Source organism: Helianthus annuus, chromosome 9 (genome assembly GCF_002127325.2).
Source record: "Helianthus annuus cultivar XRQ/B chromosome 9, HanXRQr2.0-SUNRISE, whole genome shotgun sequence".
Taxonomy (NCBI): Eukaryota; Viridiplantae; Streptophyta; class Magnoliopsida; order Asterales; family Asteraceae; genus Helianthus; species Helianthus annuus.
In genome coordinates, this window is record NC_035441.2 from 133,816,210 (window position 1) to 133,829,341 (window position 13,132).

The following is a 13,132-nucleotide window of genomic DNA, read 5'->3' on the forward strand; positions in this document are numbered from 1 at the left end:
AGCGAAAACACTTGACAACCTCCTGGAAGCAGCTTTTCTTGCCACCAGACCTTTCTCCATCAATTAGGAATCTTATGCCATCACTAAACACATTCCTTAAATTGTAGCAACTTTTTGAGTGTTTATTTTTTGGTGTCTAATCTACATATATATCACCATTGCTCTTAATTTTCTTGGCTGTATATCTCTTAAATGTCAACATATACACGTGTGATTTAGTTTACGAAGATTTTTCATTGCCGAGAACCTCGATCAGAGAGTAAAAAAGGCGTATGGTTCACAATGGTGTAAAACTAAAATGGGATATACCGGGCTAGGATTCGAGTTACAGGAGCAAGGGCCAAACCAACCACCCAAGAATGGAATCGTCGGGCGAAAACACTTGACAACCTCCTGCAAGCAGCTTTTCTTGCCACCAGACCTTTCTCCATCAATTAGGAATCTGATGCCGTCACTAAACACATTCCTTAAATTATAGCCATTTTTTTGATTGTTCATTTTTTGGTGTCTAATTCGCGTATATATCACCATTGCTCTTGATTTCCTTTACTGTATATCTCTTAAATGTCAACATACACATGTGTGATTTAGTTTACGAAGATTTTTCAATGCCGAGAATCTCGATTAGAGAGTAAAAAAGGCGTAAGGTTCACAATGGTGTAAAACTAAAATGGGAAATACCGGGCTAGGATTCGAGTTACATGAACAAGAGCCAAACCAACCACCCAAGAATGGAATCGTCGAGCGAAAACACTTGACAACCTCTTGGAATCAGCTTTTCTTGCCACCAGACCTTTCTCCATCAATTAGGAATCTGATGCCGTCACTAAACATATTCCTTAAATTGTAGCCAGTTTTTGAGTGTTTATTTTTTGGTGTTTAATCCGCATATATATCACCATTGCACTGATTTTCTTGACTGTATATCTCTTAAATGTCAACGTATACACGTGTGATTTAGTTTACGAAGATTTTTCAATGCTGAGAACCTCGATCAGAGAGTAAAAAAGGCTTAAGGTTCACAATGGTGTAAAACTAAAATGGGATATACCGGGCTAGGATTCGAGTTACAGGAACTCGGGCCAAACCAACCAACCAAGAATGGAATCGTCGAGCGAAAACACTTGACAACCTCCTGGAAGCAGTTTTTCTTGCCACCAGACCTTTCTCCATCAATTAGGAATCTGATGCCGTCTCTAAACACATTCCTTAAATTATAGCCATTTTTTGATTGTTTATTTTTTAGTGTCTAATCAGCATATATATATATATATATATCACCATTTCTCTTGATTTTCTTGACTGTATATCTCTTAAATGTCAACATATACACGTGTGATTTAGTTTACGAAGATTTTTCAATGCCGAGAACCTCGATCAGAGAGTAAAAAATGCGTAAGGTTCACAATGGTGTAAAACAAAAATGGGATATACCGGGCTAGGATTCGAGTTACATGAAAAAGGGCCAAACCAACCACCCAAGAATGGAATCGTCGAGCGAAAGCACTTGACAACCTCTTGGAATCAGCTTTTCTTGCCACCAGACCTTTCTCCATCAATTAGGAATCTGATGCCGTCACTAAACATATTCCTTAAATTGTAGCCAGTTTTTGAGTGTTTATTTTTTGGTGTCTAATTGTAACACCCCAAAACTCCTATTATTAATACGTAGGTACGTTGCCATGTTAATTAAATGAAATACAATAACTAGGTTATTAAACTTAGTTAAAAGCCTAACAAAATAAGTAAAGGAATGAAACTTGTGGCAACTATGATGGTGTGACAAACTTGAGGGACTAGAATTGCCAAATGTGAAATTGAATTTAATTAAAACAAAAATCACACACACACAAGGAGTGTGTGTGCGTGAGATCGATCAGGAGAAGAGGAAGAAAGGGGTGAAACCCTAATTCAAGAAAATCATCAAATTGAGAGGGAAATTCACCTCGGATCTAATGCATGTACATGAATTCATGATCATCTAGCCCTATAAATCACTTGGTAAGTTGTAATTTATGATTTGGTAATTTCGTATGAAGTGGGTTATGATGGAGTCACGAATTAGTATGAATTGGGTCTGAATATATGTTATAAGCATCATATAGAACATGAATTATACAACATTTTGATGTCATTTGATGCTTTGACATAAAACCCACTTGTAGTGGTAAGGATGGTGATATGAATGAATTATCCATGTTCAATTCTTGTGTAATTTTGATGTATGATGTGGTATATGATGAATTCTTGTTAGATAAATTGAGCATGATATGAGTTACTTGATGTTTAGTGGTGTTGATGAATGAAATCATGAAGTTGGAAGTGAGGCATGAAATACTTGTACATTATGCTTAGATAGTGGTATGCACACCAAGTGTTTGATGAAATGTCTAGGTGAGATTTCTAGATGAGATTGAATGCATGTAATGGATGAAAATGTATAATATTTGGATGTCATGTAATTGGTTATAATTGAACATGAGAAATATATTTTAGATGAAATACATGTATGATTTTTTTTTGGTTGGTTATATGATTTGGTAAAAACGTGTGCATTAGAAGGTTGTACTCTAGGCTGAAGTGGTATGATGTTCATCATATGTTTGAATAATTTCTTAATTGAAATCATGGAGTAAATGTACACTAAATGAGAAGCATATGAGATTTGTATAAAGGAGTAATATTGGAACGATATTGGTTTAGCTAATCTGTGTTATAGTGTTAGTTGTAGAGACATGAAAATGCTAGTATGAATGAAATGTATTACATATATGTGTGTGTAAGTAATTATATGCGCGTACGTGTGTCCTAGAACATGAGTATGAAATGCATATAGTGTTATTAGTATGGTTAACTTTATCAACGTAACCGTATCTGTAACATTTGTGCCTGTAATCATCGTGAACAGTTCAATTATCAATAAAATAATGTAATTTGATCCCAATGTTTGTTTCATTGTGTTTTACATTTTTCATGTTTTGACTTTTATTCAATTCCAAACTCTACATCGCTTTCTGGAGCATTATACGCAAACTGATGCGTAAACGTACTCAGTTTAATGCGACAAATACTCCGGAACATCAACATACACTCAACATACCTTAAATAACCTTTACATAACTTAGAAATAAGTTTTGAAGGCTTTGGTATAGCAAAAACAAGTTAATTCGCTTACAGGGACTAAACTTGACAAACTGCGAAAGTATGCCAATTTGAACTGTAACGAACATTCCGGAACATGTCCATAAGTTAAACATACCATAAATATCCTTTACATAGCTTAGAAATAGGCTTTGAGAAGTCTGGTATGCTAAAACAAACTTTTGGATCATTCAGGGACTAAAAGTGTCAAAAAGTGCCTAAGTTTGCACTTTTGCGCATAACTTACGTTCTGAATACATCCGGACATCCAAAAATTTATGTAAGCATCCTTATATTATGCCTTAGTATTTGGCATGAGAAAAATCCATTCGTCGCGTCATTTGGATCGTCTTTCACGCTTATGCGCATTCCGTCGTAATTAAGCGAACATCGCGATCGTACGGCCAAACGAACCGACATCCGACATATTTTTGGGCATGTTTCATGTCCACAATGTTTAGGCATCATTTTAGGGCCTTAAAGATGACTTTTCAGGTCTTAAAAGGGCTGGAAATGGCTTAAAAACGCAACAGGGGCCAAAAGTGTAAATTCTGCAAGTGGGCAGATCAGAGGACTTCAGGCGACCCGCGTAAGGATTGCCCAAACTTGAGGCGGGGCGCGTGAGACTGTCAGACAGAAGATTTTGCATTTAATGCAGAATCTGGCCTTTCGTTCGATCAAAGGGCGATGCCTTTTCACCCAAATGAAGGGCCAAGGGTCAAATACACTGAATCTAACCCCTGGACACGTGTACGCACGAGATCAAAGCACGTTATTCGATAAAACGATCCTAACGGTTCCACCTTTCCTATAAATACCCCCCCCCTTTTTGTGTAAAAACCCACAAATCAGATCTAAATGCTCTAAGTTGATGCTTATGCTTCATACCTGAGCTATTGGATCTTGATTAGCACTCGGGGACCCTCCGTAAGTCTTCTTTCGCTCTTTTATTCGCTTTTCGAGTCCGAAAGTCAACGTTTTGTTGACTTTCTGCATTGACCAGCTTATGGTCGATGCGAAGTTCATGGAACTTCATAACGTGAGCGTGATCACGATGGTCATGGTCCGTAGTGACCATACCTACTGATCACCACGCTATCTAGGCTCGGTGACGAGTCGTAGTTTCGGCCAAAATGTGCATTCTTGCATATTTTGTAACCAAACTACTCGTGGGCATCAAAGCCGTTTGTTTTGATGTCAAACCTGTTTCTAAACTTAGTTAAGCATGTTCTAACATGCTTAGCTCGTCACTTTTAGTTTAGTGCTTATATAGGGTCGTAAGGTAAGCGATCTAAACCATCGCTTATGCTTTCGAACCCGACCCTTTTGGTCGGTCATTAGGATCCGACCAAACATATTAGGTGACCATAGCTATAACCTTCCGAGGTTATACCTTGTGGTCACGATGTTAGGCGTTCCGAGCGCGTTCTACGCGAACGACGCGTTAGGGTAGCATAAGCTACCTAAACGGGTCGTGATGGACCGTAAGCACTTAGATTAGGTTTCATTTTAGTATGTGGGCTTTGTTAAGCCATATTACACGAGTCTCCATACTCGTTTGGTTTACGAACCCGCGTACTGTCCGATCCTTCCGATTTGGTCCGGTATATTAACATAGCTACCAATTAGGTGCCGTTGATATTCCTTGACCTCTCGCATTACCTGGTTATTTCACAAGAACAACAAAGCAACCTCAGGTGAGTACATAGAACCCCATCTTTTACTGTTTTCCAAACTGTTTTGGGGTGAAACACATGTGCCTATCTGTTACTTTCATGCTTTCCATGTTTTCACATCGTATATCTGCTATGCTCATTAGTACATTATAGTACATGATTTCACTACATTTTATGCTATGTATGCCCATTGTGTGCGTACTTAGTACATTGATTTACATAACATTTTTGCTGCATATGCTTACTCAGCATATGGGCACATCGATTTACATGAACATTTCTGTTGCATATGTTTACTCAGCATATGGACACATTGATTTACATAAACATTTCTGTTGCATATGTTTACTCAGCATATGGACACATTGATTTACATGGACATTTCTGCTTCGTATGTTTACTTAGCATACTTAGTACTTTGTTTACATCACATGCCTTCATTTTGTTATGACATTTGGTTTGTTTAACATGGGACAATACATTCATTAACATTGATCACGCCGTTCGTTAGTAGGTAGTGGTACCATAGGAATTGACAACTCCCATTCCTGAAGTCCTGGGTTTGATAGGACTGGAAGGAATGACCGAATTCGATATACATAACTTAGATAAACCTTTAATTTGTTTAAGGGTTTATCGCCGCAGTCTCAAGGCTTGGATGTATGCATAGTTTACAATACCACATAAATGTTAATATCAATAGAGCATGCATTTCCCGCAGAACATCACGCTGATTTAAACCACGTTTTACTTCAACGACTTGTTTTGTGCATATGGTTTAAGTTGATACATTTCGCTTACCATACATGATACATTTTGGGATTTCACATTACATGGTTTACATTGAACATAAACACGTCGACATTGACATATACGTTTGGTGGTTTACATTTGAACATAAACATTTGACATGGTTTACAATAACACTTGACATTTGGTTTACACATGAACAATTTACATGGTGGATTGGTTTGGGTAAATGATTTAAGTAACGTGGCGTATGTAATATGATACAAACATGGTGGATACGCCGCTGGTACTTCCTATATATAAATGTTTGTATAATGTTACATATCGTGGCGTTATCTAAGTCATTTCAGTTTAGACACATTACATTTTACATAAATAACATATTCTTCACAAGACATTATTTTCACAAACAACTTATCTTATTCAACTCATTTTACTTGGTTATTCGTTTAACCTTGCACTTATCTATACATATCGTTTGATGTTATCGTTTTTCAAATGGTTTACAAAGCAAAACAAATTACAAGGTTCATGACTGACTGTTATTAAACATTTCTTTAAGCTCAAGTCATGAATCCCATTTTCACAAAAACTATGTATCTCACAGGCATTTTTATGCTGACGTACCTACTTTCACATGTGTTTTCAGGAGCTATTCCATAGGATGATGTTCATGACACTAGGGCGGACCTGTGCCTTAGAGCCTAAAAATGAAGTTTGAACTAGCTTAATTATGTTTTGATTTCCGTACTCTCTTTCCAAGACAATGTAACACCTTTGTTTATAAATAAAATACAACTTGTATGCCATGGTTATGAAACAATTTAATTCTGTTCACAACACTCCCCGGCGTTTCCGCCGCGGTTGCATGTTATACGCGGCCGGGGTGTGACAGAAGAGTTGGTATCAGAGCCAATGGTTATAGGGAATTAGGTTATTAGTAATGCTTTGACCTAGACTATAACTTTCTAGGACCCTAACACAAGTTGTCTTGTGTTTAGAGTTTAAAACATGCACATCACCTATCCTTAGGTGATAACTACAACGGGAACTTCGGTTCCGCATCCGCTTTGAAAATTAATCATCTGTTCTAGGATGATTGATTACTAGGTTTTGAACCCTCTATTATAAGGTTTTGAACCCCTTTGGATTTTCAAAAATCCCGTCAAAGTGTTGGGTTAATAGTGTGAACACGTGCGAACTGGAAGGGTGAATGCCTGTACCCTGGGTTTTCTGTCTAAGGCTAGAGTGTTCGTACAAATCCACATAATCGGACCAGTCACTCTTACCTGGGAACTCTTGGGGTGAGTGTTCACTTATAGGCGAGCATGTCTTCGCGACACACTAATCCTGACCCATTTACTTTGACTAGACATTTCATGTCGCATATTTGCTTTGCGATGCATAACCGCCATCTTTGCTTTTGTTGCTTTTGCTTCATCTCATTCTCTTCATCCAAACATCTCACTCGTTTCATTTCATGTTTTTCTCTTCTAGAATGCCTCCTCGACGCGACAACCAGATAGCTACTGCCGAGCTGGCGGAGATTATTGCGCAGCAGATGGCTGCTCAATTTCCGAATCTCTTTGCTCAATGGAACCAGGCCAACAATAACAATGGTACATGCAAATACAAGGATTTTAACCAGGCTAAGCCACTCAAGTTTAGTGGTTCTGAGGGAGCAACTGGGCTTCTTCAGTGGTTCGAAAGCATCGAGAACACTTTTCGCCATGTGCAATGTCCGGATAATCGCAAGGTCGAGTTTTCTTCGAGCGTGTTTCAGAAGAGGGCTCTTACATGGTGGAATGGGGTTATGAGAGATCAAGGTGCAGAAGTTGCTCTAGCTCAGACATGGGCTCAACTGAGAGCTCTTATGATGAGGGAGTTTTGTCCTCGTCATGAGCAACGAGCGTTGGAGAAAGAATTTGATGTGTTGAAGCAAGATAGTGGCGAGCACAGGGCTTATACAGATAGGTTTGAGGAGCTGAGTCTTCTTTGCCCGAATATGGTTACCCCACTCGATAAGGCCATCGAAAGATACATCGACGGCCTACCTGACTCAGTACAAGACATCCTTACTGGTAGCAACCCTACCACACTTCGTCAGGCGATCGAGTTATCAGCGACGTTGACTGAGTCGCAAATTCGAAAGAATAAATTGCACAGGAAGGGTGATAAGGGCAAGAAGCAGTCGGCTGACAAGGAGGATAGTAAGAAAGGCCAGAACAAGAATGGAAAAGATTCTGGCTCATCAAAGAGGTCAAGGAAGCGTAAGGCTTCCCAAAATTTTGCTGTCACTGCCCAAGCAAACCAGGCAGCTCCCAACCAGCCTCCAGCAAAGAAACCCTACTCAGGAAGTGCACCTTTGTGCAATCGATGCAACAGTCACCACCAGCCACAATATCAGTGCCGTTTCTGTACTAACTGTGGGAAGTCAGGTCATCTTGCCGATGTTTGTCGGTTTGCTCAGAATCACGCAGTCCAGAACCCTGCTCAACAGGTTGCTCAACAACAGGGTCAGGCTGCACGACCAAACTACCCACCAGGTGCTTGTTATAACTGTGGGGATCTGACCCACTACAGAAATCGGTGTCCAAGACTAGTCAACCAGAACCAGAATGCAAACCAGAATCCGGCACCGGCTCGAGGTCGAGTCTTTAACATGAATGCACAAGAAGCACAAGCAGACAACGAGGTGGTGAACGGTACGTTCTTTATTAATAATCAGCCAGCATCTGTTCTTTTTGATTCGGGTGCCGACAAGAGTTTCGTGTCATTGTCTTTCGAGACAATGCTTCGCGTGTCTAGAACGAAACTAGGTAAACCTTTGACAGTAGAGGTTGCCAGTGGTGAACCCATTGTTCTAAATTCTGTTCTACGCAACTGCCAGTTGAATCTTAACGACCATATTTTTCCTATCGACCTCACGCCAATGCAACTTGGAAGCTTCGACGTTATAGTGGGAATGGATTGGTTATCCAAGCATCGCGCAGAGATAGTTTGTTCTGAGAAGATTGTTCGTGTGCCGCTGTCTACAGGCGAGATCCTACAGGTTCGTGGTGAGAAGCCTGCCGGTGGACTCAAACTCATGTCTTGTTTTAAAGCACGGAAGTATCTGCGAAAGCACTATGTGGCGTTCTTAGCACATGTTACAGCAGATAAAGGCAAGGGTAAGTCTATTTCAGATATTCCTGTCGTTCGGGATTATTCCGAAGTATTCCCTGAAGACTTACCTGGTCTACCTCCAGCACGCCAAGTCGAGTTCCGTATTGATCTCGTACCTGGTGCAAATCCCGTTGCCAGAGCTCCATACCGTCTTGCACCGTCAGAGATGCAAGAATTATCTAAACAGCTTCAGGAGCTCTCCGACAAAGGTTTCATCCGTCCTAGCTTTTCACCTTGGGGTGCTCCCGTTCTCTTTGTAAAGAAGAAGGATGGATCTTTTAGGATGTGTATCGATTATCGTGAGCTTAACAAGCTTACCATCAAAAATCGATATCCCCTACCTCGCATTGATGATCTCTTCGATCAATTACAAGGCGCATCTTACTTTTCAAAGATTGATCTACGATCTGGATATCATCAGCTTCGTGTACATGAAGAAGACATTCCCAAGACAGCGTTCCGTACTCGTTATGGACATTACGAGTTCACAGTCATGCCATTTGGTTTGACTAATGCTCCTGCTGTTTTCATGGACTTAATGAATAGGGTCTGCAAGCCTTATTTAGATAAGTTCATCATCGTTTTCATTGACGACATTTTGATATATTCTAAAACGCGAGCTGATCATGAGCAACATCTTCGTCTTACATTGGAACTCCTAAAGAAAGAACAACTTTTCGCCAAATTCTCCAAGTGTGAATTTTGGCTTAAAGAGGTTCAATTCTTAGGACATATTGTCAACGAACAAGGTATTCATGTAGATCCCTCCAAGATCAGTGCGATTAAGAATTGGGATACACCTACTACCCCTACTGAAGTTCGTTCTTTTCTTGGTCTAGCGGGTTATTACCGCCGCTTCATAGAAAATTTCTCGAAGATTGCAGTTCCTCTAACTGCTCTAACTCAGAAGAACAAGCCATTTGATTGGGGAGTCAAACAAGAGGAAGCGTTTCAGACTTTGAAACAAAAGCTTTGCGACGCACTTGTCCTAACATTGCCTGAGGGCAATGATGATTTCGTCGTTTATTGTGACGCATCTAAATTAGGGCTTGGCTGCGTCCTGATGCAAAGAAACAAAGTCATAGCATACGCATCAAGGCAGTTGAAGATACATGAGAAAAACTACACCACTCATGATCTTGAGTTGGGTGCAGTTGTCTTCGCTCTTAAAATCTGGAGACACTACTTGTACGGTACAAAATGTGTGGTTTTCACAGACCACAAGAGTCTTCAACACATCTTCAACCAGAAAGAACTCAACATGAGGCAAAGACGTTGGGTTGAACTTCTAAACGACTACGACTGCGAGATTCGCTACCATCCTGGTAAGGCGAATGTCGTAGCCGATGCATTAAGTCGCAAGGAACGTACTAAGCTTCATTGTGTACGTGTCCAATCTGTTATTCAAACCGATATCCAAGCCCGTATTTCTCAGGCCCAACAAGCTTGTGTTTCACAAGGTTTAATGGATAAGGAATTTCCTTATCACATAACACCTGCTCTTGAACTGAAAGACAATGGATCGTACTATTTCATGGACCGTTTGTGGGTCCCAAGCCAAGATAATCTTCGTACCTTGCTTATGGATGAAGCCCATAAGTCTCGTTATTCCATTCATCCTGGCTCAGATAAGATGTATAAGGATCTTCGTATTCAGTATTGGTGGCCTGGTATGAAGAAAGACATTGCCTTATACGTATCCAAATGCCTTACATGCCTTAAGGTTAAGGCTGAACATCAGCGTCCTTCTGGTTTATTGGAGCAACCAGAGATCCCGGTTTGGAAATGGGAAAACATTACTATGGATCTCATTACTAAACTCCCGCGCACAAAGAAAGGTCACGATGCCATCTGGGTAGTCGTTGATCGTCTTACCAAGTCAGCACATTTCTTGCCAATCCGTGAGGATTATTCAGCTGACAGACTTGCTCAAATCTACGTAGATGAAATTGTAGCTAGACATGGTGTTCCTTTGAGCATCATTTCTGACAGAGATGCTCGTTTCACTTCTCATTTCTGGAGAACCATGCAATCTGCTATGGGGTCTCAACTCAATTTAAGCACAGCTTATCATCCGCAAACGGATGGTCAATCTGAAAGAACAATCCAGACACTGGAGGATATGCTTAGAGCTTGTGTGATAGACTTTGGTGGTAGTTGGGATTCACATCTTCCATTGATTGAATTCTCCTACAACAACAGTTATCACTCCAGCATCAACATGGCTCCTTTCGAGGCTCTCTATGGTCGAAAATGTCGTTCACCACTCTGCTGGAATGAGATTGGCGAGGCTCAACTTACTGGACCTGCCCTCATTTTGGAGACAACAGAAAAGGTAAAGAAAGTTCGTGATAACCTTCAGACAGCTAGAAGCCGTCAGAAGAATTACGCGGACCAAAAACGCAAACCCTTGGATTTTCAAGTCGGTGATCGTGTATTACTTAAGGTCTCACCTTGGAAAGGTGTGATCAGATTTGGAAAGAAAGGAAAACTTGCACCTAGATATGTTGGACCATTCAAGATCGTCGAAAGAATCGGTAAGGTAGCCTACAGACTTGAGTTACCTCCTGAACTTGGAAATGTTCATCCAACCTTTCACGTATCCAATCTCAAGAGGTGTTTAGCTGATGAAAACCTCCACATACCGCTTGACGAAATTCGTGTTGATGAAACACTAAAATTTGTTGAGAAACCGGTAGAAATCATGGAACGTGAAGTCAAGTGGCTCAAACGCAAGCGCATTCCTTTGGTCAAGGTTCGTTGGGAATCTAAGCGTGGACCCGAGTTTACTTGGGAACGTGAAGACCAAATGAAGGCAAAATATCCGCATCTTTTTCAATCAGTTTCCTCTAAATAAATTTCGGGACGAAATTTCCACAAGTAGGGGAGACTGTAACATTTGTGCCTGTAATCATCGTGAACAGTTCAATTATCAATAAAATAATGTAATTTGATCCCAATGTTTGTTTCATTGTGTTTTACATTTTCATGTTTTGACTTTTATTCAATTCCAAACTCTACATCGCTTTCTGGAGCATTATACGCAAACTGATGCGTAAACGTACTCAGTTTAATGCGACAAATACTCCGGAACATCAACATACACTCAACATACCTTAAATAACCTTTACATAACTTAGAAATAAGTTTTGAAGGCTTTGGTATAGCAAAAACAAGTTAATTCGCTTACAGGGACTAAACTTGACAAACTGCGAAAGTATGCCAATTTGAACTGTAACGAACATTCCGGAACATGTCCATAAGTTAAACATACCATAAATATCCTTTAAATAGCTTAGAAATAGGCTTTGAGAAGTCTGGTATGCTAAAACAAACTTTTGGATCATTCAGGGACTAAAAGTGTCAAAAAGTGCCTAAGTTTGCACTTTTGCGCATAACTTACGTTCTGAATACATCCGGACATCCAAAAATTTATGTAAGCATCCTTATATTATGCCTTAGTATTTGGCATGAGAAAAATCCATTCGTCGCGTCATTTGGATCGTCTTTCACGCTTATGCGCATTCCGTCGTAATTAAGCGAACATCGCGATCGTACGGCCAAACGAACCGACATCCGACATATTTTTGGGCATGTTTCATGTCCACAATGTTTAGGCATCATTTTAGGGCCTTAAAGATGACTTTTCAGGTCTTAAAAGGGCTGGAAATGGCTTAAAAACGCAACAGGGGCCAAAAGTGTAAATTCTGCAAGTGGGCAGATCAGAGGACTTCAGGCGACCCGCGTAAGGATTGCCCAAACTTGAGGCGGGGCGCGTGAGACTGTCAGACAGAAGATTTTGCATTTAATGCAGAATCTGGCCTTTCGTTCGATCAAAGGGCGATGCCTTTTCACCCAAATGAAGGGCCAAGGGTCAAATACACTGAATCTAACCCCTGGACACGTGTAACGCACGAGATCAAAGCACGTTATTCGATAAAACGATCCTAACGGTTCCACCTTTCCTATAAATACCCCCCCCCCTTTTTGTGTAAAAACCACAAATCAGATCTAAATGCTCTAAGTTGATGTATGCTTCATACCTGAGCTATTGGATCTTGATTAGCACTCGGGGACCCTCGTAAGTCTTCTTTCACTCTTTTATTCGCTTTTCGAGTCCGAAAGTCAACGTTTTGTTGACTTTCTGCATTGACCAGCTTATGGTCGATGCGAAGTTCATGGAACTTCATAACGTGCGTGATCACGATGGTCATGGTCCTATGACCATACTACTGATACACGCTATCTAGGCTCGGTGACGAGTCGTAGTTTTCGGCCAAAATGTGCATTCTTGCATATTTTGTACCAAACTACTCGTGGGCATCAAAGCGTTTGTTTTTGATGTCAAACCTGTTCTAAACTAGTTAAGCATGTTCTAACATGCTTAGCTCGTCACTTTT

General features: G+C 40.3%; 1 long non-coding RNA gene across 1 annotated transcript in view; it reads left to right on the forward strand.

The window, feature by feature from the left end:
- Window positions 1-1,666: 1,666 nt before the first annotated feature.
- The window catches only part of LOC118482118, a 29,793-nt gene continuing 18,327 nt past the window's right edge, over window positions 1,667-13,132 (forward strand). Inside the window, exon 1 of the long non-coding RNA XR_004867312.1 lies at window positions 1,667-2,001. This is a non-coding gene — a long non-coding RNA (uncharacterized LOC118482118). The remainder of the gene's footprint in view (window positions 2,002-13,132) is intronic.